Source organism: Rattus norvegicus, chromosome 8 (genome assembly GCF_021556685.1).
Source record: "Rattus norvegicus strain SHRSP/BbbUtx chromosome 8, alternate assembly SHRSP_T2T, whole genome shotgun sequence".
In the NCBI taxonomy this organism is placed as follows: domain Eukaryota; kingdom Metazoa; phylum Chordata; class Mammalia; order Rodentia; family Muridae; genus Rattus; species Rattus norvegicus.
The window spans coordinates 48,745,602-48,752,120 of record NC_141541.1 but is presented as its reverse complement, the minus strand read 5'-3'; the positions used below and the strand labels follow the sequence as shown (position 1 = coordinate 48,752,120).

The window sequence follows — 6,519 nt, the reverse complement described above, 5'->3', positions numbered from 1 at the left end:
TCCTGTGTAGACAAGGATGGTATTGATTTTCTAACCTCCGTCCTCCTGCCTCTGCCCTCCCCAGTCCTGAGAGTCCTGTTGCAGTTCTGAGAGTCCTGTTGCAGTTCTGCACTACCTTGTCCAGTTTTACAATGCAGGAGATGGAACTCCTGTATTTGGTAGGCAAGCACTCTATAAATCGAGTGACAGTCCCAGCCCGCAGGACGGTAGGACTGAAGTTAGCTAGAAAAGCCAGATCAAGGTCTTTGTTCTGCTGCTTATTAGCAGTCCCATCTTGTTCTTACTGGATTTAGTTTTCCTTGTCAACTGGCTGAGTACTACAATATCTACTTCGATAACCTCACCCAGCAGAGGCAAAAATCCAATTAGACAACTCATGTGGATGAGCTTAGCGACCCACAGTCCACCAGAAAGATACAAAAGACTCTTCGGGGAGACAGTGAGGTTCTCTCTGGGACTTCAAGTAATAGCTTCCGACCTCTCTTGCCACGCAATCCCTTCTCTCACAGCTACATCCCATCCTATGGAGGAGTTTCAGCCAGTTTGAAGTAACCTTTCTGCTGGGAAGTTTCCAGGTCCCAGATTTAGCAATCCTTCCATCTGGTAGGTATCAGAGGGGACAGCAGGAGCCCTCAGCAGACAGTTTGGAAACACAAACTTTTGGGGCCAAGGACAGAATTCTTTCCCAGGTCTGCTTTGGTTTGCAAATTCCTGGTCGCCATAGCAACCCCAAAAGCAAAGGAGGGCTGTTTAGTGTAGCCTCTGATTGAAGTCTGGCCTTGGGTGTGCCCAGGTTGGCTGTGTTACACACTGGTCATCGAACTGTGCCTCTAGATGCTTTCTGGCTGCTGGGTTCCTGTGCCTGGTATCACGCAGTCACCCCTATCTGCTGCTGTGTTTCCCAGTGGCTCTGCCAGATCACCAGTGGGGAGGGAGTTTCCAAAGGGTCCTCCGAGACACGCCATTAACTCCACCGGTGGACACAAATGCTTGCTTTCATTGTGCAGATGCGTGAGGATGGCTTGGGGAGTGGGTGGCTGACAGCATTTCCATGGTAACCTTAAGCATCCTCCTGCAGTTGTCAGCTGGGCTCTGCTGACCTAGTGAAACCCTGGCAACCAATACTGTTTATCCCCTTGGGTGAGAGACCAAGACATGAAGAAGACCTAATCAGTTTCACAAGGAAGAGGTTTCCGTGAAACTGAACTGAGTGCCTGGTTAATTAACAAGTATATCCACAAAGGGGCTCAATATCACTTTCATTGATCGAAACATTGGCTATTGTAAGAGTTTTGTTTTTTTGTTTTTTTTTTAACACATCAGAGAAAAATTTATAGGTAAGTTTTCCCTTTTTGGAAGAAGTCCTGATTCCACGCAATGATTGCCAAGGAATTATTCTTGGATCAACTTTCGAGATTAAAATAAGGTTTATAATATTTCTTAGTAAAGGGCATGTCTTATTGCTTGTTTGTGACAGAGTCATGCTGTTTAGCCCAGGCTGGCTGATGCTAACTCATGTTGTGACAGAGTCTTGCTGTTTAGCTCAGGCTAGCCTAATGCTTACTCATATTGTGACAGAGTCTTGCTGTTTACCCTAGGCTAGCCTAATGCTTACTCATATTGTGACAGAGTCTTGCTGTTTACCCTAGGCTAGCCTAATGCTTACTCATATTGTGACAGAGTCTTGCTGTTTACCCTAGGCTAGCCTAATGCTTATTCATCTTGTGAGAGTCTTGCTGTTTAGCCCAGGCTGGCTGATGCTTACTCACCTTGTGACAGAGGCTTGCTGTTTAGCCCAGGCTGGAGAGATACTTACCATTCTCCAGCTGTAGCCTCCTGAGTACTGAGCTCATACGTAGCAGGAGACTATCTCAGTCTATTAACAGTGATATAGGATGGAGCCTGGGTGGCTTCCGTAGTCCTCAGAATTTTTCTGCTCACTGCATGAGTCTTTTTTATTTTTTAGATTTTAAAGATTTATTCATTTATTATATATGAGTACACTGTAGTGTCTTCAGACACACCAGAAGAGGGTATCAGATCCCATTAGAGATGGTTGTGAGTCACCATAGTTGCTGGGAATTGAACTCAGGACCTCTGAAAGAGCAGTCAGTGCTCCCAACCACTTAGCCATCTCTCCAGCCTTGCATGTGAGTTTTTATTCCTTTCCCTCTCTCTTATTTTCTTCCTCCCTTTCCTCTGTCTCCCCAATAATTTCTTCGTCTTCTCGTCCATCTTCTCTTTCATTACTCTTTCCCTCCTTGTCCAACGTCTGACTTTCCTTCTTCTCTCTGCCCTTCATCCCCTCTTTGTCTCTGTCCATCTGCCTCCCTTCCAAGCCTTCGTTCGTTCCTGTCTTCTCTTTCCAGGAGGAGCAAGCACACTGCTGTCTGACGCAGAGGCAGCATGAAGCCAGTGAGAAGCTGTGTGAACTCAGATGGCCTGGACACATCGCTATCTGTCTGGCCCCTGGATTGTAAGATGAAGTAATACCATCTGTTTCCAAGAGTTATGAAATTAAATTCTATTTGTATAAAAGCACCAAGTGCTGGCCGTCGCTGTCTCTACCAATGGCAGCTTCTTTCCTCACTTCAGGGGACTCTGCATGAGAGCGCTTGCCACATGTCCCTGAGGTATTCCTACCGAAAGTGTGCCAGAGCCATGCCCATGACTAGATTTTTTTTTTAACTTCATGTTTAATGTGTGTGAATGTAGTATTTGATTTGTGTGTGGGGGGTCTTATGTGGGATGTATGTATGTGAGAGATGTGGTATGTATGTGTTTGATGTGTTTGTGTGATGGTATATGCTGTGTGGGTAATATGATATGTGTGTGTATGGGATATGGTATGTGGTGTGTGTGTGTGTGGCATGGTGTGTACTGTGTGTCTGAGAGATGTGGTGTATACTTATGTGTGATGTGTGTATGTGAGAGAGATGTGTGTATGTGTGTGATATGGTGTGTGTTTGATGTGTGTGTGTGTGGTGTGGTATATGCTGTGTGTGTGATATGGTATGTGTGTGTTGGGGGATATAGTATGTAGTATGTGTGTGATGTGTATTAGGTATGGTGTGTGTGTGTTTATAGTATGGTATGTACTATGTGTCAGAGATGTGGTGTATGTGTGTGTGGTATGTGTATGTGTGACATGGTGTATGTGTGTATGATGTGGTGTGTGTATGCATGTGCACACTTGCATGGAATGTGGGGTGTGGTATACGTGTTGTGTGTGGGTATCTTTGTGTCTTTGGTGTCTTTCTCCACTACTCCCTTACTCATTCCCTTGACAAAGGGTCTCTCATGGAAACGGAGTGTCACTGCCTCATCTAGACTTGTTGGCCACTGCATTCCTAGCATCTGCCTGTCTCCACCCTGTTTTAGGCATATGCAGTATACTTGGATCTTACCACTGAGCCACCTCCCAGACCTCTTATATCAGTGTATCATCGTCGTCGTCGTCATCATCATCATCACTGTCATCATCATCATCGTCATCATCTGAATTGTATTTGTGACAGGGTCTCATGTAGTCTATGTTGGCCTCAAATAGTCTATGTTGCTAAGGCTGGCCTTGAACTCCTGATTTCTTGCTTCCACCTCTCAAGCTCTAGGATTGCAGATATATATTTTCCCTACAACTGGCTTATGTTTGGAATTTATCAAGGTCAAAGATTAAAACAATCTAAAGAATATTCTCTTGAAAAGCTTTCCCTAGAAAATACAAAAAGAAAGGAAAATCAAAGCCTCCTCAACCAGCCGCCGGCGTGGTGGCAGCCAAGCCCATGCCAGCAGATGAGCCAGTGCCTCAGTTGGCACGGTGCTACCGACCAAGCTCCCATCCTCTAGCTCCCAGCCAGCCATTTCCTGGAACAAAGGCTTTACTACCGCTGCAGGTTTCCAGCATCTTGGAGGTGTCAAGGTCAAGATCTGCTTGATACAACTGCTTCCCATTTCATCCATCACTGCTTCTCTTCTTCTTGTTTCCCCTTTCCTGCTCCTGCTCCGTCTCCTGCTCCTCCTCTCGTCGTTCCTCCTCCTCTTTCTCCCCTTTGTTAGCCACACAGTCTCTTGGTAGCCCTGGCTGTCCTGGGACTTGATCTGTAGACCAGGCTGGCCTCAAACTCAAGAGATCCTCCTGGGCTGCCTCCCACTTGCTAGGATTCAAGGTCTGCAGCACCACATCCAGCCGCCCATTTCTTTTCTTTTCTTCCTCTCTTTTGATAATTTTTACAGTACTTTCAATCACCTTTTGTTGTCTGGTCTGTTTCTGTAACCACATTAGTAATTGTTTTTGAATTTTATTGAAAATAGACTTTTTTCATATGCTATATCCTAACGATGGTTTTCCTCTTCCCTGACTTCCCATAGTTTTCCCCACCTCTCCTTCTATCCAGAACTATCCCCTTTTGCCCATTATTAGAAAACAAACAAGCATCTAAGGAATAATAATAAGATGAAATAAAATGTAATAAGGTAAACAGAGAACAAACCAATCGGAACAGGACAAAACAAACAGAAGGAAAAGGGCCAAAGAAAAAGCTTAAGGAACACACACAGACATAGAGGTTGATGCTCACATCCCACAGGACTCCCATAAAAACACAACACCGTAATCTATAATATATGCTCAAAGAACCTGTGAGGTTAAAAAAAAAAGCAATGACATAACATTATGAGACAAAGAACCCCCAAGATACTGCTGTTGGGTTTGTCTTTTGGTGACCATCATTGGTAGGCATGGGGCCTACCCTTAAGAGTAGTTTGTTTCCCTCTTGAGATTCCCTTGTATAAAACTTTTTTTTTTTCATTTGCAAGTGGTTATCAAGTGGAGATAGCTTTTGTGTTAGGATTGGGGGCATGTGCCCACTTCTCCTTTCGGCTCCAGGACCCCTGGTGCGACTACCTCAGTCTCTACATCCGCATGTGTGCTAGCCCTGTCACGTGTGGAAGGCCTTGACCCCCTCTTTCCACCTCCTTTTTTGCAGTTTCTTGAACACCGAGGGGTGGGATTTGACAGAGATATCCCATTCAGCCCGGAGTGCTCCAAGGTCTGTCACTCTGCATAATGACTAGCGGTAGGCCTCTGTATTCCTTTCCACCTGCTGCAGGAGAAAGCTTCTCTGATGGTGGCTGAGCAGGACACTGGTCTGAAAGGATAGCAGAATGCCATCAGGAATCATTGTATTGCTATGTTCCTGTGACAAATCAGTAACATTGGCTTTTCATTTCCACCCCTGGCCTATCTAGTCTCCAGTTCTTGGCTACCCAAGCCGTATTGGATTTGGGTTCCATCTGGTGTCTGGGGCCTTAAATCTAATCAGGTACTGGTCGGTTCCTCCCACAGCCATTTCTTCTTCATCCCATGAGTTCTGCATCAGACTGGGCCTTCCACTAAGGAAACTCTGAGCTGTAGCAAGACTGCTGTGGAATAATTTCTTTCCCACTCCTACTGCTTCTTGCTTTCCGTTTGTGTTTCTTCCTGTCTTCCAGTTTTTATCCGCCCCACTCTTTTATCTAATTTTTCTGGACAGCTGTCACTAGAGCGGAGATCAGCACCATGCCAACATTTCCCTCAGCTTGCACTGCTAATAACTTAAAGTGCCCGACACATCATTATCCTTCAGACTTCCCTGCGAGAATATGTCACAAAGGGGGAACTTCATCTGGGTGCTCCTAGCCGCACGCAAACTTATACCATCGTTTTTTTTCTAGCCTCTGAAGACACATTGGTGCTGAAGCTGGGTAGGTTTTCTGACAAGCCTTTGAAGGAACCAGGACACCAGTGCCTCCAGCTCACCGCTCTGATCCTTGAGGTAATCTATCACTGTGATACTGCCCATGGATCTGAGGCTATAGCCTACACTGTGGCCACACAGGCTGCAGGATACACACAAGGCTCTAGCACTTGCTTAAGCTTGCTTGTCCCCACGGATGATATCCAAAATTACTGCGGAGGTGTCAACAAATTCTGGAAACCTTGGCTGTGTCAACGTCATTTGACAGTGGTGGGAACACACAAGAGGGCAGGGGGATCTCTGACCTTGAGGGAACCTGGGAGCCTGGGACAGTAGTTACTTAAATTTATCAGCGAGAATGAGTATATTTCTCTATTTAATAATGGATATGTTGGAGCAGGCATACAATTGCACATAGACCTTCTTCAACCCAATATAATCTATTTCTTCATTCATTTAGTCCACCAACGCTTGAATTTTAAAGCAGACTCTTTATCCAAAGTGTTAGGCTAGAGGGTTTAAGGTAGAGTTAGAAAGATAGCCCAAAGCGCTCATGGTCTAAGAAAGGATCCGAGATACATAAGACGATTTAGCAGGAAGAACACATGTGAAGTGTCCTAAGAAAAGGACACTCAGGAGATGTGGCTCAGAGGATGAAATGCTTGCCAGGCAAGCATGAGGGACACACACACACACACACACACACCACACACCCACATACATGCACGCTCACGCGCACACAGGCACTGGCACTCTGGCACTCACACACACGCACGCACGCACG

The 6,519-nt window shown here is 45.6% G+C and overlaps 1 long non-coding RNA gene across 1 annotated transcript; it reads left to right on the top strand.

The window, feature by feature from the left end:
• The first annotated feature begins 1,688 nt into the window (after positions 1–1,688).
• On the top strand, positions 1,689–5,979 carry LOC108351686 (uncharacterized). Its single transcript, XR_015628191.1, has 3 exons — positions 1,689–2,150; positions 2,370–2,633; positions 5,713–5,979. It is a non-coding gene; the product is annotated as an uncharacterized LOC108351686 (long non-coding RNA).
• The last annotated feature ends 540 nt before the right edge of the window (positions 5,980–6,519 follow it).